Here is a 21237-nt window from a genome sequence, read left to right on the forward strand (position 1 = left end):
CAGTTGGTCCAAATTTTCTTGGTTTACTATTCTTGTGGGGACTTCTGGTCCCCACAAGTATAGTTAAACACGTCCACAAACACACACATACACACACACACACACACACACACACTCACTTCATGTGTCCGGCTGTTTGCATTTAGTCACATATTCATTAATCTATGTATATTGATGTGAACGTGTGAGGACAAATTTGCTACATTTTAGCAAATGTCCTTCTGACAGAAAGTACAGTATATAACTTATGTAATTCTACACATTTCTTCAAAGCACACACTGACATAAGTCACATGCTTTTCTCCTTCTGGACCAGACTGGAGGTAGAATAAACTACAACATTCCTTGCTAAAAAACTTTCTATATCCAGGGCATGAAACAACACTGGTGTCATTTCAGCTGCAGGTGTTCTGATAGGATATAGGACAACGTATTTGAGTCGTTCTGGATAAGAGTGTCTGCTAAATGACTGAAATGTAAATGTTAAATATAATGGTACTCAAATCAAAACAAAATGTATTGGTCGCATGCACATATTTAGCAGGTGTTATTGGTCGTATGAACATATTTAGCAGATGTTATTGGTCGCATGAACATATTTAGCAGATGTCATTGGTCACATAAACATATTTAGCAGGGGTGTTGCGAAATGTGTTGCGAAAAATAACTGAAATATCACATTTACATAAGTATTCAGACCCTTTACTCAGTACTTTGTTGAAGCACCTTTGGCAGCAATTACAGCCTTGAGTCTTCTTGGGTATGACGCTACAAGCTTGGCCCACCTGTATTTGGGGAGTTTCTCCCATTCTTCTCTGCAGATCCTCTCAAGCTCTGTCAGGTTGAGCGGGGAGCGTCGCTCCACAGCTATTTTCAGGTCTCTCCAGAGATGTTCGATTGGGTTCAAGTCCGGGCTCTGGCTGGGCCACTCAAAGACTTTCAGAGACTTGTCCCAAAGCCACTCCTGCGTTGTCTTGGCTGTGTGCATAAGGTCGTTGTCCTGTTGGAAGGTGAACCTTCGCCCCAGTCTGAGGTCCTGAGCGCACTGGAGCAGGTTTTACATCAAGGAACTCTCTGTACTTTGCTCCGATCATCTTTCCCTCAATCCTGACTAGTGTCCCAGTCCCTGCCGCTGAGAGACATCCCCACAGCATGATGCTGCCACCACCATTCTTCAATGTAGGGATGGTGCCAGGTTTCCTCCAGACGTGAAGTTTGGCATTCAAGGCAAAGAGTTCAATCCTGGTTTCATCAGACCAGAGAATGTTGTTTCTCATAGTCTGAGAGTTCTTTGGCGGCTGTCATGTGCATTTCACTGAGGATTGGCTTCCGTCTGGCTACTCTACCATAAAGGCCTGATTGGTGGAGTGCTGCAGAGATGATTGTCCTTCTTGAAGGTTCTCCCATCTCCACAGAGGAACTCTGGAGCTCTGTCAGAGTGACCATTGGGATCTTGGTCACCTCCCCTGACCAGGCGCTTCTCCCCTGATTGTTCAGTTTGGCCGGGCGGCCAGCTCTAGGAAGAGTCTTGGTGGTCCAAACTTCTGCCATTTAAGAATGATGGAGGCCACTGTGTTTTTGGGGACCTTCAATCCTGCAGAAATGTTTTGGTACCCTTCCCTAGATATGTGCCTCGACACAATCCTATCTCGGAACTCTACGGACAATTCCTTCGACCTCATGGCTTGGTTTTTGCTCTGACATGCACTGTCAACTGTGGGACCTTATATAGACAGGTGTGTGCCTTTCCAAATCATGTCCAATCAATTGAATTTACCACAGGTGGACTCCAATCAAGTTGTAGAAACATCTCAAGGATGATCAATGAATACAGGATGCACCTGAGCTCAATTTCGAGTCTCATAGCAAAGGGTCGGAATGCTTATGTAAAAAGGTATTTTTGTAATTTGTTTTACATTTGCAAAAATTTATAGAAAGTTTTCGCTTTGTCATTATGAGGTATTAAGTGTCGATTGATGAGTAAAATAATAATTTAATCAATTTTAGAATAAGGCTGTAACAAAATGTGGAAAAAGGGAATGGGTCTGAATACTTTCCGAATGCACAGTAAATATGTACAGTACCAGTCAAAAGTTTGGACACACCTATCCATTCAAGTGTTTATTTTTTACTATTTTCTACATTGTAGAGTAACAGTGAAGACATCAATACTATGAAATAACACATATGGAATCATGTAGTAACCAAAAAGTGTTAAACAAATCAAAATACATTTTATATTTGAGATTCTTCAAAGTTGCCACCCTTTGCCTTGATGACAGCTTTGCACACTCTTCGCATTCTCTCAACCAGCTTCATGAAGAATGCTTTTCCAAGTATTGAATGAGTTCCCACATATGCTGAGCACTTGTTGGCTGCTTTTCCTTCACTCTGCGGTCCAACTAATTCCAAACCATCTCAATTTTTTTGAGGTCGGGTGATTGTTGAGGCCAGGTCATCTGATGCATCACTCCATAATTTTTTTATTATTCTAAAAAAATTTTTAGGGGGTAGATCAGCTTAATATAGTAGATAGATTGTAACTTCCATCAATGTAATTGTCTGCATCACTTCCAATCCCACATGTTTATATATATATATATATATATATATATATATATATATACACACACACATACATACACATACATATCCTTAAAAAAATATATATTCCCCTTTATTACTTTCCAACCCCACCACCCTTTCCCTACTTGGAGTAAACTAGTGAACAACAATGCTTAGGCCTCTATGTCCAGCTTATACTTTCTATATACATTTTATGGACACAGTCAATTTTACAATAATTAGATTTTGTTTGTTTTTTCTCCTGAACTTCTTCTATTCTCAACCTCTCCGATCATTTTCATGATGTCCATCCGGTTTGCTTCTATATGCCATATCTTCCTAACTGAGCTCTTTCTCAAAAGCTCTCCTTACCTATGGACACAGTATGCTTACATTATTTGTTATCTTGTTATTATTTATTGTTAGTTGTTATTAGTCCCATCCTTCAACTCCATCACTCTCCTTGGTCAAATAGCCCTTACACAGCCTGGAGGTGTGTTTTGGGTCATTGTCCTGTTGAAAAACAAATGATAGTACCACTAATCGCAAACCAGACGGGATGGTGTATCGCTGCAGAATGCTGTGGTAGCCATGCTCGTTAAGTGTGCCTTGAATTCTAAATAAATCACAGACAGTGTCACCAGCAAAGCACCCCCACACCATCACACCTCCTCCTCCATGCTTCATGGTGGGAACCACACATGCGGAGATCATCCGTTCACCTACTCCACGTCTCACAAAGATACAGCAGTTGGAACCAAAAACCAGAAATGTGCACTCATCAGACCAAAGGATAGATTTCCACCTAATTTCCATTGCTCGTGTTTCTTGGCCCAAGCAAGTCTCTTTTTCTTATTGGTGTCATTTTAGTAGTGGTTTCTTTGCAGCAATTCGACCATGAAGGCATGATTCACGCAGTCTACTCTGAACAGTTGATGTTGAGATGTGTCTGGTACTTGCTCTCTGTGAAGCATTTATTTGGGCTGCAATTTCTGAGGCTGGTAACTCTAATGAACTTATCGTCTGCAGCAGAGGTAACTCTGGGTCTTCCTTTCCTGTGGCGGTCCTCGCGAGAGCCAGTTTCATCATAGGGCTTGATGGTTTTTGCGACTGCACTTGAAGAAACGTTCAAAGTTTTCCGGATTGACTGACCTTCATGGCTTAAAGTAATGATGGACTATCATTTCTCTTTGCTTATCTGGGCAGATCTTGCCATAATATGGACTTGGTCTTTTACCAAATAGGTATTTCTTCTGTATACCACTCCTACCTTGTCACAACACAACTGATTGGCTCAAACGCATTAAGAAAGAAAGACATTCCACAAATTAACTTTTAACAAGGCACACTTGTTAATTGAAATGCATTCCAGGTGACTAACTCATGAAGCTGGTTGAGAGAATGCCAAGAGTGTGCAAAGCTGTCATCAAGGCAAAGGGTGGCTTCATTGAAGAATCTCAAATATATAACACTTTTTTTGGTTACTACATGATTCCATGTGTGTTATTTCATAGTTTTGATGTCTTCACTATTATTCAACAATGTAGAAAATAGTAAAAAATAAAGAAAAACCCTTGAATGAGTAGGTGTGTCCAAACTTTTTGACTGGTACTGTATATGTGATGGGATGAATAGACAATATGGATAGTATGTGGATAGAATATTTAGTATATCTGAAGAATACGTGTATAGAATAGTATATATACAGCAGTAGTTGAATAGGATGGACTTGACTAGAATACAGTATACAACTGTACATATGAAATTAGTAAAACAGTATGTAAACATTATTAAAGTGACCAGTGTTCCGTTATTAAAGTGACCAGTAATTCCATGTCTATGTACATAGGGCAGCAGCCTCTAAGCTGCATGGTTGAGTAATCGGGTGGTAGCCGGCTAGTTACAGTGACTAAGTTCAGTGCAGAGTACTGAGTGGAGGCCGGGTAGTGATGGCTATTTAACAGTCTGATGGCCTTGAGATAGAAGATGTATTTCAGTCTCTCGGTCCCAGCTTTGATGCACCTGTACTGACCTCGCCTTCTGGACGATAGTGGGGTGAAGAGTCCGTGTCTCAAGTGGCTGAGGTCCTTGATGATCATTTTGGCCTTCCTGTGGTGGCATGCAAATTACAGTAGGTCTAGGGTGTCGGGTAAGGTGGAGTTGATGTGATCCTTAACTAACCTCTCAAAGCACTTCACGATAACAGAAATGAGTGCTACGGAGTGATGGTAATTTAGTTCAGTTACCTTAACTATCTTGGGTACAGGAACAATGGTGGACATCTTGAAGCAAGTGGGAACAGCAGACTGGAATAGGGAGAGATTGAATATGTCCGTAAACAGACCATCCAGTTGGGCTGCACATGCTCTGTGGACGTGGCTAGGGATGCCGTCTTGGCCGGCATTCTTGCAAGGGTTAAGACGGTTAAATGTCTTACTCACATTTGCCACGGAGAACGAGAGCCCACAGTCTTCGGGAGCTGCCTGCGCCGGTGCAACTGTGTTGTCCTCTCAGCTTCCCTATCAAATTTAAAATCTCTAACAGAAAATCGAAGAAAATTAACAACAATGACAAATGGTTTGATGAAGAATGCAAAAACCTACGAAAGAAATTGAGAAACCTATCCAATCAAAAACATAGAGACCCAGAAACCTGAGCCTATGCCTTCACTATGGTGAATCATTAAAACAATACAGAAATACACTACGGAAAAAGAAGAAACAGCATGTCAGAAATCAGCTCAATGTAATTGAAGAATCCATAGACTCTAACCACTTCTGGGAAAATTGGAAAACACTAAACAAACAACAACATGAAGAGCTATCTATTCAAAACTGAGATTTATGGGTAAACCTCTTCTCCAATCTGTTTGGCCCTTTAACAAAGAACAAACAGCAAAATAAAATATATATGATCAAATGCAAATCTTAGAATCAACTATTAAAGACTACCAGAATCCACTGGATTCTCCAATTATGTTGAATGAACTACAGGACACAATACAAACCCTCCAACCCAAAAAGGCCTGTGGTGTTGATGGTATCCTCAATGAAATGATAAAATAGACAGACCACAAATTCCAACTGGCTAAACTTAAACTCTTTAACATCATCCTTAGCTCTGGAATCTTCCCCAATATTTGGAACCAAGGACTGATCACCCCAATCCACAAAAGTGGAGACAAATTTGACCCCAATAACTACTGTGGGATATGCGTTAAATGCAACCTTGGGAAAATCCTCTGCATTATCATTAACAGCAGACTAGTTCATTTTCTCAGTGAAAACAATGTACTGATCAAATATGCTTAATACCCCAGCCATCCTACAATCCAAGCTAGATGCCCTCAACCTCACGCAAATTATCAACGAACCTACCAGGTACAACCCTAAATCCGTAAACATGGGTACCCTCATAGATATCATCCTGACTAACATACCCTCTAAATACACCTCAGCTGTCTTCAACCAGGATCTCAGCGATCACTGCCTTATTGCCTGCGTCCGTAACGGGTCCGCGGTCAAACGACCACCCCTCATCACTGTCAAACGCTCCCTAAAACACTTTAGCGAGGAGGCCTTCCTAATTGACCTGGCCCAGGTATCCTGGATGGATATACAGTGGGGGAAAAAAGTATTTAGTCAGCCACCAATTGTGCAAGTTCTCCCACTTAAAAGATGAGAGAGGCCTGTAATTTTCATCATAGGTACACGTCAACTATGACAGACAAATTGAGAAAAAAAAATCCAGAAAATCCCATTGTAGGATTTTTAATGAATTTATTTGCAAATTATGGTGGAAAATAAGTATTTGGTCACCTACAAACAAGCAAGACTTCTGGCTCTCACAGACCTGTAACTTCTTCTTTAAGAGGCTCCTCTGTCCTCCACTCGTTACCTGTATTAATGGCACCTGTTTGAACTTGTTATCAGTATAAAAGACACCTGTCCACAACCTCAAACTGTCACACTCCAAACTTCACAATGGCCAAGACAAAAGAGCTGTCAAAGGACACCAAAAACAAAATTGTAGACCTGCACCAGGCTGGGAAGACTGAATCTGCAATAGGTAAGCAGCTTGGTTTGAAGAAATCAACTGTGGGAGCAATTATTAGGAAATGGAAGACATACAAGACCACTGATAATCTCCCTCGATCTGGGGCTCCACGCAAGATCTCACCCCGTGGGGGTCAAAATGATCACAAGAACGGTGAGCAAAAATCCCAGAACCACACGGGGGGACCTAGTGAATGACCTGCAGAGAGCTGGGACCAAAGTAACAAAGCCAACCATCAGTAACACACTACGCCGCCAGGGACTCAAATCCTGCAGTGCGAGACGTGTCCCCCTGCTTAAGCCAGTACATGTCCAGGCCCGTCTGAAGTGCATTTGGATGATCCAGAAGAGGATTGGGAGAATGTCATATGGTCAGATGAAACCAAAATATAACTTTTTGGTAAAAACTCAACTCGTCATGTTTGAGGACAAAGAATGCTGAGTTGCATCCAAAGAACACCATACCTACTGTGAAGCATGGTGTTGGAAACAACATGTTTTGGGGCTGTTTTTCTGCAAAGGGACCAGGACGACTGATCCGTGTAAAGGAAAGAATGAATGGGGCCATGTATCGTGAGATTTTGAGTGAAACCCTCCTTCCATCAGCAAGGGCATTGAAGATGAAACGTGGCTGGGTCTTTCAGCATGACAATGATCCCAAACACACCGCCCGGGCAACGAAGGAGTGGCTTCGTAAGAAGCATTTCAAGGTCCTGGAGTGGCCTAGCCAGTCTCCAGATCTCAACCCCATAGAAAATCTTTGGAGGGGAGTTGAAAGTCTGTGTTGCCCAGCGACAGCCCCAAAACATCACTGCTCTAGAGGAGATCTGCATGGAGGAATGGGCCAAAATACCAGCAACAGTGTGTGAAAACCTTGTGAAGACTTACAGAAAACGTTTGACCTGTGTCATTGCCAACAAAGGGTATATAACAAAGTATTGAGAAACTTTTGTTATTGACCAAATACTTATTTTCCACCATCATATGCCAATAAATTCATTAAAATCCTACAATGTGATTATCTGGATTATTTTTTCTCATTTTGTCTGTCATAGTTGACGTGTACCTATGATGAAAATTACAGGCCTCTCTCATCTTTTTAAGTGGGAGAACTTGCACAATTGGTGGCTGACTAAATACTTTTTTTCCCCACTGTAGATCTCATTCCGTCAGTAGAGGATGCCTGGTTGTTCCTTAAAAGTAATTTCCTCTCAATCTTAAATAAACATGCCCCATTCAAAAAATACAGAACTAAGAACCGATATAGCCCCTGGTTCTCCTCAGACTTGACTGCCCTTGACCAGCACAAAAACATCCTGTGGCGTACAGCATTAGCATCAAATAGCCCCGCGATATGCAACTTTTCAGGGAAGTTAGGAACCAATATACACAAGCAGTCAGGAAAGCAAAGGCTAACTTTTTCAAACAGAAATTTGCATCCTGTAGCACTAACTCCAAAAAGTTTTGGGACACTGTAAAGTCCATGGAGAATAAGAGCACTTCCTCCCAGCTGCCCACTGCACTGAGGCTAGGAAACACTATCACCACCGATAAATCTACAATAATCGAGAATTTCAACAAGCATTTTGCTACAGCTGGCCATGCTTTCCATCTGGCTACCACTAACCCGGCCACCAACTCTGCACCCTCTGCTGCAACTTGCCCATGCCCCCCGCTTCTCCTTCACACAAATTCAGACAGCTGATGTTTTGAAAGCGCTGCAAAATCTGGACCCCTACAAATCAGCTGGGCTAGACAATCTGGACCCTTTCTTTCTAAAACTAGCCGAAATTGTCGCAACCCCTATTACTAGTCTGTTCAACCTCTCTTTCATAACGTCTGAGATCCCCAGAGATTGGAAAGCTGCCGCGGTCATCCCCCCTCTTCAAAGGGGGTGACACTCTAGATCCAAACTGCTACAGACCTATATCCATCCTGCCCTGCCTTTCAAAGTATTCGAAAGCCAAGTTAACAAACAGATCATCGACCATTTCGAATACCACCGTACCTTCTCCGCTATGCAATCCGGTTTCAGAGCTGGTCACGGGTGCACTTCAGCCACGCTCAAGGTCCTAAACGATATTATAACCGCGATTGATAATAGACAGTACTGTGCAGCCGTCTTCATCGACCTGGCCAAGGCTTTCGACTCTGTCAACCACCGCATTCTTATTGGCAGACTAAATAGCCTTGGTTTCTCAAATGACTGCCTCGCCTGGTTCACCAACTACTTCTCAGATAGAGTTCAGTGTGTCAAATCGGAGGGCCTGTTGTCTGGACCTATGGCAGTCTCTATGGGGGTGCCACAGGGTTCAATTCTTGGGCCGACACTTTTCTCCGTGTATATCAATGATGTCGCTCTTGCTGCTGGTGACTCTCAGATCCACCTCTACGCAGACGACACCATTTTGTATACATCTGGCCCTTCATTGGACACTGTGTTAACAAACCTCCAAACGAGCTTCAATGCCATACAACAATCCTTCAGTAGCCTTCAACTGCTCTTAAACACTAGTAAAACTAAATGCATGCTTTTCAATCGAACGCTGCTAGCACCCGCCCACCCGACTAGAATCACCACTCTCGACGGGTCTGACCTAGAGTATGTGGACAACTACAAATATCTAGGTGTCTGGTTAGACTGTAAACTCAACTTCCAGACTCACATAAAGAATCTCCAATCCAAAGTTAAATCTAGAATCGGCTTCCTATTTCGCAACAAAGCCTCCTTCACTCATGCTGCCAAACATGCCCTCGTAAAACTGACTATCCTACCGATCCTTGACTTCGGCGATGTCATTTACAAAATAGCCTCCAACACTCTACTCAGCAAATTGGATGTAGTCTATCACAGTGCCATCCGTTTTGTCTCCAAAGCCCCATACACTACCCACCACTGTGACCTGTACGCTCTTGTTGGCTGGTCCTCACTACATGTTCGTCGTCAAACCCACTGGCTCCAGGCCATCTATAAATCACTGCTAGGCAAATCCCCGCCTTATAAATAAATAAATAATATGCCATTTAGCAGACGCTTTTATCCAAAGCGACTTACAGTCATGCGTGCATACATTTTTTTGTGTATGGGTGGTCCCGGGATCGAACCCACTACCTTGGCGTTACAAGCGCCGTGCTCTACCAGCTGAGCTACACCATAGCAGCACCCACCCGTAGTCTGCGCTCCAGCAGGTATATCTCACTGGTCATTCCCAAAGCCAACACCTCCTTTGGCCGCAATTCCTTCCAGTTCTCTGCTGCCAATGACTGGAACGAATTGCAAAAATCTCTGAAGCTGGAGACTCTTATCTCCCTCAATAACTTTAAGCATCAGTTGTCAGAGCACCTTACCGATCACTGCACCTGTACACAGCCCATCTGAAATTAGCCCACCCAACTACCTCATCCCTATATTGTTATTTATTTTGCTCTTTTGCACCCCAGTATCTCTATTTGCACATAATCTCTTGCACATCTAGCACTCCAGTGTTAATACTATTGTAATTATTCTGCACTATAGCCTATTTATTGCCTTACCTCCATAACTTGCTACATTTGCACACACTGTATATATATTTTCTGTTGTATTTCTGACTTTATGTTTTTTTTACCCCATATGTAACTCTGTGTTGTTTTTATTGCACTACTTTGCTTTATCTTGGCCAGGTCGCAGTTGTAAATGAGAACCTGTTCTCAACTGGCTTACCTGGTTAAATAAAGGTGAAATAAAAAAAAATTTAAAAAAATGTCAAATTGGCTTTTTACCAAATTACCGTACGACAGACCACGTATTCACCCTGCACACCCTAATTGACTGATATGATGAGTTTATCTGGTATTAAGGAAGTCAGGATGCAAGAATACAAATATACTCTTAGATGGAGATTTGATACAATGTATTTAATTATACGGACCCGGATTCAACATAACAAGCTGCAAGTGAGTTGCCTCTTGCTTTTAGAATGAGAGACAAAGAGATCTCTCAGTTTATATACTCCAAGATAAACACGTTTTAACCAACATCTGGCAACTGTCACTGGAAGACCCTCCCAACAGAGATGGTACCAGCCGGCACCCCAGACGGGACAGTCCCTCTAGAACTCATTCTAAGATAGAAAACAGTGGTTCCTTTAGACTTCCTGGCTCCCAGAGTGACATGATAAAAAGGATTGAACCCATTCCCAAATCCTGTGTAAACACATAATATCATTGACAAACAAACAAAACAAAACAAAGGCAAAGTCTTCTCATGCTTTGTTGATTTCAAAAAAGCTTTTGACTCAATTTGGCATAAGGGTCTGCTAATCAAATTGATGGAAAGTGGGGTTGGGGGAAAAACATACGACATCATAAAATCCATGTACACAAACCACAAGTGTGCGGTTAAAATTGGCAAAAAACACACACATTTCCTTCCACAGGGCCGTGGGGTGAGACAGGGATGCAGTTTAAGCCCTACACTCTTCAACATATATTTCAACGAGTTGGCGAGAGCACAAGAACAGTCTGCAGCACCCGGCCTCACCTTACTAGAATCTGAAGTCAAACTTTTACTGTTTGCTGATGATCTGGTGCTTCTGTCACCAACCAAGGAGGGCCTACAGCAGCACCTAGATCTTCTGCACAGATTCTGTCAGACCTGGGCCCTGACAGTAAATCTCAGTAAGACAAAAATAATAGTGTTCCAAAAAAGGTCCAGTTGCCAGGACCACAAATACAAATTCCATCTAGACACCGTTGCCCTAGAGCACACAAAAAACTATACATACCTCGGCCTAAACATCAGTGCCACAGGTAACTTCCACAAAGCTGTGAACGATCTGAGAGACAAAGCAAGAAGGGTCTGGTATACCATCAAAAGGAACATAAAATTCGACATACCAATTAGGATCTGGCTAAAAATACTTGAATCATTTATAGAACCCATTGCCCTTTATGGTTGTGAGGTCTGGGGTTCACACAACAACCAATAATTCACAAAATGGGACAAACACCAATTTGAGACTCTGCATGCAGATTTCTGCAAAAATATCCTCTTTGTTCAACGAAAAACACCAAATAATGCAGGCAGAGCAGAATTAGGGCGATACCCGGTAATTATCAAAATCCAGAAAAGAGCCATTAAATTCTATAACCACTGAAAAGGAAGCGATTCCCAAACCTTCCATAACAAAGCCATCTCCTTCAGAGAGATGAACTTGGAGAAGAGTCCCCTAAGTAAGCTGGTCCTGGGACTCTGTTCACAAACACAAATAGACCCCACAGAGCCCCAGGACAACAACACAATTAGCCCCAACCAAATCATGAGAAAACAAAAATAGAATTACTTGACACATTGGAAAGAATTAACAAAAAAACAGAGCAAACTAGAATGCTATTTGGCCCTAAACATAGAGTACACAGTGGCAGAATACCTGACCACTATGACTGACCCAAACTTAAGGAAAGCTTCGACTATGTACAGACTCAGTGAGCATAGCCTTGCTATTGAGAAAGGCCGCCGTAGGCAGACCTGGCTCTCAAGAGAAGACAGGTTATCTGCACACTGCCCACAAAATGAGGTGGAAACTGAGCTGCACTTCCTAACCTCCTGCCAAATGTATGACCATATTAGAGACACATATTTACCTCAGATTACAGAGATTTGATAAACTCCCTTATCTACTGGGTGAAAAACCACAGTGTGCCATCACAACAGCAAGATTTGTGACCTGTTGCCACAAGAAAAGGGCAACCAGTGAAGAACAAAAACCATTGTAAATACAACCCATATTTATTTTTATTTATTTTCCCATTCGAACTTTAACTATTTGCACATTGTTACAACACTGTATATATACATAATATGACATTTGAAATGTCTTTATTCTTTTGGAACTTATGTGAGTGTAACGTTTACTGTTAATTGCTTATTTCACTTTAGTTTATCATCTATTTCATTTGCTTTGGCAAAGTTAACATACGTTTCCCATGACAATAACGCCCTTAAATTGAATTGAATTGAGAGAGCGAGAGAGAGAGAGAGAGAGAGAGAGAGAGGAGAGAGAGAGAGGGGGAGGAGAGAGAGAGAGAGAGAGAGAGAGAGAGCGAGAGCGAGAGAGAGAGAGAGAGAGTCATCTAGTGTCACAGAGCACCCACCTCCCCATCTCTCTCTCTCTCTCTCTTTGTTCTCTCTGTATTGGCATTGGAATGTGACTGCAGAACTTTTGGAGCATTAGCAGTCTCTGCCTCCCTCTCACACACACACACACTCCTTTACCCGTCTCTCTCTCTCTCTCAATTCAATTTAAGAGCTTCATTGGCATGGGAAACATATGTTTACATTGCCAAATCAGTGAAATAGTTTCTCTCTCTCTCTCTCTCTCTCTCTCTCTCTCTCTCTCTCTCTCTCTCTCTCTCTCTCTCTCTCTCTCTCTCTCTCTCTCTCACTCTCTGTCCCCCACACACATGCAAAATGTGTTGAATAAATGAGCATGTATAAATGTAATTGGGAGTGAAACTTTGAACCTTGTTGGCTGAGAGACAGGACATCAAAGTTATACAGGCTCACAACAGAGAGAAGGATGCTCCTACAGTGAAGAGATAGCACTTCTCTGTCTCTCTCTTTCGCTTAATTCTTCTTGATCACTTTCTCTCTCTCTCTTACACACACACAAAGAAGGGTTGTTTGTTCAGTTAAGACAAAGCACTACACTCTTAGAATAAAAAGGCACCTTCTTCCTATTTCCACTCAGCGCTACAACCAGTACTGCAGCTGTAATGAACGAGTAGGAAAGTGTATCTAGAGGCTTGTGTTGTTGTTATTACTAGCGGCTTGAATCTCTTTTAATATCGAGCAATATTTCACTTTCTCTGTTCGTAGGAGTAACAGCATGAATTTGTGCATAAGGCTGAAATAATGCGGTGCGACTCGAGTTTCGCTATCAGCTGGAAGACAGTGTCCCTTTTTGGTCAGTGTCAGTGGAGGAAAGGTAGAGAGGAGGGACGTTGAGAGGCGGACCCTCAGTCTGCCGCTCTCTCCATCTGCTGAGACTGACCATTAAATGCAGGCAAAATCAGCCCAGTAAAATAAAAAATAAAAAGCTAATTATTTAAAAATATGCTCACTCAGCTGTGTCTCGCAAGTAATACAACAACTGATCTATTACCAGTGTGATCACCTCAAATGTTTTAGTATAATTTTGTTAAATGGTCCAAACAACAATGCATTCGCTGGGCAATTCAAGCAAAGCCAATATTCGGTGATATTGTACTTGTACTATGGTCCTGTTTTTAACAGGTTAGCGTTGCATAGGCTTATGTTTTTTAAGGCATGAATTTTGACTCAGAAAGTGATCTTGAATCAGAAAAGATTGGTGACCACTTCCATAGGAGAACCATTTTTGGTTCTAGGTTCAACCATGTTTGGTTCCAGGTAGATGGGTTCCACGTAGAACCCTTTCCACAGAGGGTTCTACCTGGAACCAAAAGGGTTGTACCTGGAACCAAAAATGGTTATTCAAAGGGTTCTCCTATGGGGACTGCTGAAGAACCCTTTTAGGTTCTAGATAGCACCTTTTTTTCAAGCTCCAGTTAAAACGACCCCCTTTCTACAGATGTAGTATCTTAATTTGAGCCAGTTTGCTACTGCAGGAAAATAATCCTTCAGCAACAGGAAATGTGAATTATTATGTGGATTATAATTCACTCTTAGAAATAAAAGGGTTCTTCGGCTGTACCCATAGGAGAACCCTTTGAAGAACCCTATTTGGCTATTTTCCATGTAGAACCCTCTGTGGAAAGGGGTTCTACATGGAACGCAAAAGGGTTCTACCTGGAACCAAAAATTGTTCTACCAGGAGCCAAAAAGGGTTGTCCTATTGGGACAGCCGAAGAACCATTTTGGAACCCTTTTTTCTAAGAGTGTAGGGGTTGATACTTTTTACTTTAGGGCAAATCAGGTATGAAATGTTAAAGTTGAAATGACAAACTTTTTAAACCTTGAATACACTACAAGTTTGCTTTTCCTGATGTGCAGTAAAATTCTCATCAACAAAAGAGTGATCAAATTAAGATCCAACATATTTAAGTTCAGCTCAAACAACCCCTTCCTAACTCCAGCTCAAACAACCCCTTTCTAATTCCAGCTCAAATGACCCCTTTCTAAGTCCAGTTTCAAATGTCCTTTCTAAGTCCAGTCTCAAACAATCCCTTTCTAATTCCAGTCTGTCTCATTTGTTTTGTTGCAGTTCAGGGGGGTATCATCCTGGTATCATGTCATAGGAATGCAGAGGGTCCTTTGTTGAACTTATGAGAATGTAAATAAATATTTACATTCACTGACCTTTAACATTTGACCCTAGATGTGACCTTCCAGCCGACCCCAGCCCTGACTTATCGTACCCTGGGGGGCATCCTGGACTTCTACATGGTGATGGGACCCACCCCAGAACTGGTGGTGGAAGAATATACCGCAGTAAGTCTATCTGTGTTTGTGTGTGTTTGTGTGTTTGTTTATGGGTGTGCTTGTGTTTGTGTGTGTGTGTGTGTGTGTGTGTGTGTTGTGTGTGTGTGTGTGTGTGTGTGTGTGTGTGTGTGTGTTGTGTGTGTGTGTGTGTGTGTGTGTATGTGTGTGTATGTGTGTGTATGTGTGTGTGTGTATGTGTGTGTGTGTGTGTGTTTATGTGTGTGTGTGTGTGTGTGTGTGTGTGTGTGTTTATGTGTGTGTGTGTTTAGTGTGTGTGTGTGTGTGTGTGTGTGTGTGTGTGTGTGTGTGTTTATGTGTGTGTGTGTGTGTGTGTGTGTGTGTGTGTGTGTGTGTGTGTGTGTGTGTGTGTGTGTGTGTGTGTGTGTGTGTGTGTGTGTGTGTGTCTGGCTATGTGCTCCTCCTGATGGACTACAGCAGCTGGGACTTTTACGCTTCATTGCTCCCTCATCTAGCCAATCTAAACACACACACACACACACACACACACACACACACACACACACACACACACACACACACAACACATATGCAGCTTCAGACAGTACACAACAAAGCCCACAAACAACAACTTGTTATAGACATCTCTCAGCCAAATGTAAACTTTCTTAACTGTTTTCACTTCCTTGTTCATTCCCATCAGCTGATTGGACGTCCTGTGCTCCCTGCCTATTGGTCCCTTGGGTTCCAGCTCTGTCGCTATGGATATGCCAACGACACTGAGATAGCAGACCTCTACAGGGACATGAGAGCAGCAGGAATACCCTACGTAAGCACCCTTAAATTGTACCCTTCAAACAAGTGCCCTTACTCAACACCCTACAACACCATTTGTCATCATAAATAGCTTGGTGTTACTCTAAGTACATCAAACTCAAATACCCTTACTTTACACCTTACAACACTCTCTACCTATATTACACACCATTGTTTCTGTTTAAGCATCTTTAAACAGAAACACCCAGAAACACTCCTTGTCAGCAACAGTAATTTTCCAGGCCCCTAACCCATGCCCTCTACCCCCTGTAGAACCTGCAGTATGCAGACATAGACTAACCCATGCCCTCTGTCCCCTGTAGGATGTGCAGTATGCGGACATAGACTACATGGAGCGCCAGCTGGACTTTGTTCTGGATAGCCAGTTCCAGGGTCTACCAGCGCTGGTGGACCGCATGAGAGGAGAGGGCATGAGATTCATCTTCATACTGGTACAATATGGAATATGAAACATATAACAATCACATTTAAAACAGTAATAAGGGCCAGACGTCTTTCTTGACAATGTTTCTTGTGTGTGTGTGTGTGTGCAGGACCCTGCCATCTCTGCCAATGAGACAGTGGCCTACCCTGCCTTTGACCGAGGTGTAAAAGAAGACGTATTCATCAAATGGCCCAAGGATCTCAGCAATGACATCGTCTGGGGGAAGGTAAGGAGAGATGGAGAGGGAGGGGGGCATAGAGAGAAATGGGGAGGGGAGGACAAACAGATGGACAAAGATAAATATTTAAACTAACAGTTTGAAGTTGAATTAAAGAAAGAAGAGAGAGAGAGAGAGAGAGAGAGAGAGAGAGAGAGAGAGAGAGAGAGAGAGAGAGAGAGAGAGAGAGAGAGAGAGAGAGAGAGAGAGAGAGAGAGAGAGAGAGAGAGAGAGAGAGAGAGAGAGAGAGAGAGAGAGAGAGAGAGAGAGAGAGAGAGAGTCTGTATGAGTCTGATGACTGTCATCATATTCAATAAGCTGTTGTGTTAACCGGGCTCTCTATTAAACTCCACTAATTGTCTCTATTGAAGTCTAGTAATTGTCTCTATTAAACTCTAATAATTCTCTCTATTAAACTCCACTAATTGTCTCTATTAGACTCTACTAAAGTTATATGTTCTATCTGCTGTAGGTGTGGCCTGACTTCCCTGGTGTTGTAGTCAATGAGTCTGTAGACTGGGACACGCAAGTAGAGGTATGTCTCACTTGCTGTTAACACATCAACTATCCAATCACAGAACCTGACACAGGACACTTCCTGTTTTACAGTCCAATTACTGACATGTCTTAACGTTCCTTTGGTCATGTGTTCTCTGGCCAATCCCAGATCTACCGGTCTTATGCGGCATTCCCAGACTTCTTCATGAATCGTACCGCAACGTGGTGGCATCAGGAGATTGCAGATTTCTACCATAATACCATGAAGTTTGATGGCCTCTGGATCGTGAGTGAAATCATACCACTGCACACGCGTGCACACACACACACATTCTGTCATTTACCTTGAGTGTGATTGTGTGCTTAGGACATGAACGAACCATCCAGCTTTGTCCATGGAACCGTTGGAGAGAAGTGTCTGGGTCCCGCTGTCTACGATATGCCCCCCATACATGCCACGTAAGAAAACTCACACCTTTATCAGACACTCACACCTGAATATAGACACTCACACCGTTATCAAGACACTCACACCTTTATCAAGATACTCACACCTTTATCAAGACACTCACACCTTTATCAAGACACTCACACCTGAATCAAGACACTCACACCGTTATCAAGACACTCACACCGTTATCAAGACACACAACTTTATCAAGACACTCACAACTTTATCAAGAAACTCACACTGTTATCAAGACACACACCTTTGTCAAGACACTCACACCTTTATCAAGACACTCACACCTTTATCAAGACACACAACATTATCAAGACACTCACACCTTTATCAAGACACTCACACCTTTATCAAGACATTCACACCTTTATCAAGACACTCACACCTTTATCAAGACACTCACACCTTTATCAAGACACTCACACCTTTATCAAGACATTCACACCTTTATCAAGACACACACCTTTATCAATACATTCACACCTTTATCAAGACACTCACACCTTTATCAAGACACTCACACCTTTATCAAGACATTCACACCTTTATCAAGACACTCACACCTTTATCAAGACACTCACACCTTTATCAATACATTCACACCTTTATCAAGACATTCACACCTTTATCAAGACACTCAAACCTTTACATAGACTAAACATAGTGTTTTCCCACTAATTGATTGCATTTTTTTTTACATTTTTGCATTTTTAGTCATTTAGCAGACGCTGTTATCCAGAGCGACTTACAGTTATTGAGTGCATAAATTTTTTCATACTGGCCCCCCGTGGGAATCGAACCCACAACCCTGGCGTTGCAAGCGCCATGCTCTACCAACTGAGCTACACAGGGCCATCAAGGCAAAGGGTGGCTATTTGAAGAATCTCAAATATAAAATATATTTTGGTATGTTTAACACTTTTTTGGTTATTACATGAGTCCATATGTGTTATTTCATAGTTTTGATGTCTTCACTATTATTCTACAATGTAGAAAATAGTAAAAATAAAGAAAAACCCTTGAATGAGCAGGTGTTCTAAAACTTTTGACCGGTATTGTAGATGTTCCAAAGGTCTTCATCAGTGGCATGTAGGCTATGCGTGGAAGCCAGGAGATGCTAAATGTGTTCATGTTAATTAACGGTCAATTACCGTGCGTCCGGCAGTTATTTGCTTGACAATCACCATCTGACTAAATTTCATGACCACCACAGCCCTAGTCACAACCACCTAAACCCTCCCTTCTCCCTGCTGGGTTCAGGACAGTAAGTATGTTGTGTTTGTCTCTCCAGCCCTGGAGTCCAGACACCGCGGTCTCAACCATAAGACTATGTGCATGAACAGCCAACAGCACCTCAGTGATGGTACCCCAGTTAAACACTATGACGTACACAACCTGTATGGATGGTCCCACACCAAACCAACATACGAGTGAGTATGGACACATCATTATTAGTGAACAATGCAACATTTTCAGCATCAGTCACTTTGTATCTGGCCATGTTGCTCTGTAACTTGTCACTCTGTATCTAGTAACTCTGTATCTAGTCACTCTGTATCTAATCATTCTGTATCTAGTCACTCTATATCTAGTCACTCTGTATCTAGTCACTCTGTATGTAGTCAATCTGTATGTAGTCAATCTGTATCTAGTCATGTCACTCTGTATCTAGTCAATCTGTATCTAGTCACTCTGTATGTAGTCAATCTGTATCTAGTCATGTCACTCTGTATCTAGTCAATCTGTATCTAGTCACTCTGTATCTAGTCAATCTGTATCTTGTCATGTCACTCTGTAGCTAGTCACTCTGTAGCTAGTCACTCTGTATCTAGTCATTCTGTATCTAGTCGCTCTGTATCTAGTCGCTCTGTATCTAGTCACTCTGTATCTAGTCACTCTGTATCTAGTCACTCTGTATCTAGTCACTGTATCTAGTCGCTCTGTATCTAGTCACTCTGTATCTAGTCACTCTGTATCTAGTCACTCTGTATCTAGTCACTCTGTATCTAGTCACTCTGTATCTAGTCGCTCTGTATCTAGTCACTCTGTATCTAGTCACTCTGTATCTAGTCACTCTGTATCTAGTCACTCTGTATCTAGTCATACTCCTGTGTAATGAACAAGGTACAGCAACTACACTATTCATTAGCAGCTCCAACCAATGGCTCTAAGTGCCTGTTCAAATCAAATCAAATTGTATTGGTCACATACACATATTTAGCAGATGTTATTGTGGGTGTAGCGAAATGCTTGTGTTCCTAGCTACAACAGTGCAGTAGTATCTAACAATACACACAAATCTAAATGTAAAATAATGGAATTTAGAAATATATAAATATTAGGACGAACAATGTCGGAGTGGCATTGACTAAAAATACAGTAGAATACAGTATGTACATATGAAATGAGTAAAGCAGTATGTAAACATACAATAGGGTTGACCTGAGCTCGACTCTGGGCAGATATCTTACCTCTCCTCCCCCTCTCCCTTCCTCCAGTGCCTTGCTGAGTGTGACAGGCAAGAGGGGGATAGTGGTGACCAGGTCTACCTACCCCTCCAGTGGGAAGTGGGCTGGACACTGGTTGGGAGACAACAACTCCAGCTGGGATCAGCTCTACAAGTCAATCATAGGTGTGTGTGTGTGTGTGTGTGTGTGTGTGTGTGTGTGTGTGTGTGTGTGTGTGTGTGTGTGTGTGTGTGTGTTTGTGTGTGTGTGTGTGTGTGTGTGTATGTGTCTATGTATTGACTGTTCTGTCTCTCTATTTAACAGGAATGATGGAGTTCAGTCTGTTTGGAATTTCTTATGTAAGTGACTCTCCACTGTCTCCTTCCTACATAGAAATTGCTATTGATTTTGTTACTGTTTTGTTTGTCTTCTTCTTCTAAGTTGTTTTCACTATATAAACATTACTGAAGTAACAGAAACACATTTTTGTACAACCGATACTGCAGTGGATGAAAACTCCTACCCTACCTCAAGTCTCTCTCTCTCTCTCTCTCTCTCTCTCTCTCTCTCTCTCTCTCTCTCTCTCTCTCTCTCTCTCTCTCTCTCTCTCTCTCTCTCTCTCTCTCTCTCTCTCTCTCTCTCTCTCTCTCTCTCTCTCTCTCTCTCTCTCTCTCTCTCTCTCTCTGGCGTCTCTCTCTCTCTGGCGTCTCTCTCTCTCGCTCTCTCTGCCGTCTCTCTTTTTCTGCCCTCCCCCACCTCTCTCTCTCTCTCTCTCTCTCTCCCTCCCCCTCTCTCTCTCCCCCTCTCTCCCTCTCCCGCTATCTCTCTCTCAGACTGGAGCTGATATATGTGGGTTCTTCAATCCAGCCCAGTATGAGATGTGTCTTCGCTGGATGCAGCTTGGTGCATTCTATCCTTACTCTCGCAACCACAACGGCAAGTTCAACCATGTGAGTAATCTAGCAATCTACCTGTCCATACACTGACAAACACACACATACAGTCGCATATCCCTTCACTGCGAGGCAGTCCCCCCGGGGTCATTAATGAACTTCAAGTTGACAGTTCTTTGTGAGTAGATGACAGCATCAGCATTAGAACATGTCCAGCACTGCTAACCCCAGTGTGCTTTTCATAGAGACCTACTGACACGCTCCGCTCCATTGATAAGGTCCCTCGAAACCAGGGGCCCAACACACACACACACACGCATGCACACGCACACACACACACAGACTGAATGATGTGTCTGTGCCATAGCGGACGTAGTGGCAGTGGCATTCGTTTTAGCAGTGACCTTTGGGAGTGTTGGAACACATCTGAGAAAATC

The 21237-nt window shown here is 42.4% G+C and overlaps 1 pseudogene; it reads left to right on the forward strand.

Annotated features, from left to right (window-relative positions):
* The window catches only part of LOC123489601, a 47161-nt pseudogene extending 26304 nt beyond the window's left edge, over nt 1–20857 (forward strand).
* The last annotated feature ends 380 nt before the right edge of the window (nt 20858–21237 follow it).

Source organism: Coregonus clupeaformis, unplaced genomic scaffold (assembly GCF_020615455.1).
Source record: "Coregonus clupeaformis isolate EN_2021a unplaced genomic scaffold, ASM2061545v1 scaf3049, whole genome shotgun sequence".
NCBI lineage: Eukaryota > Metazoa > Chordata > Actinopteri > Salmoniformes > Salmonidae > Coregonus > Coregonus clupeaformis.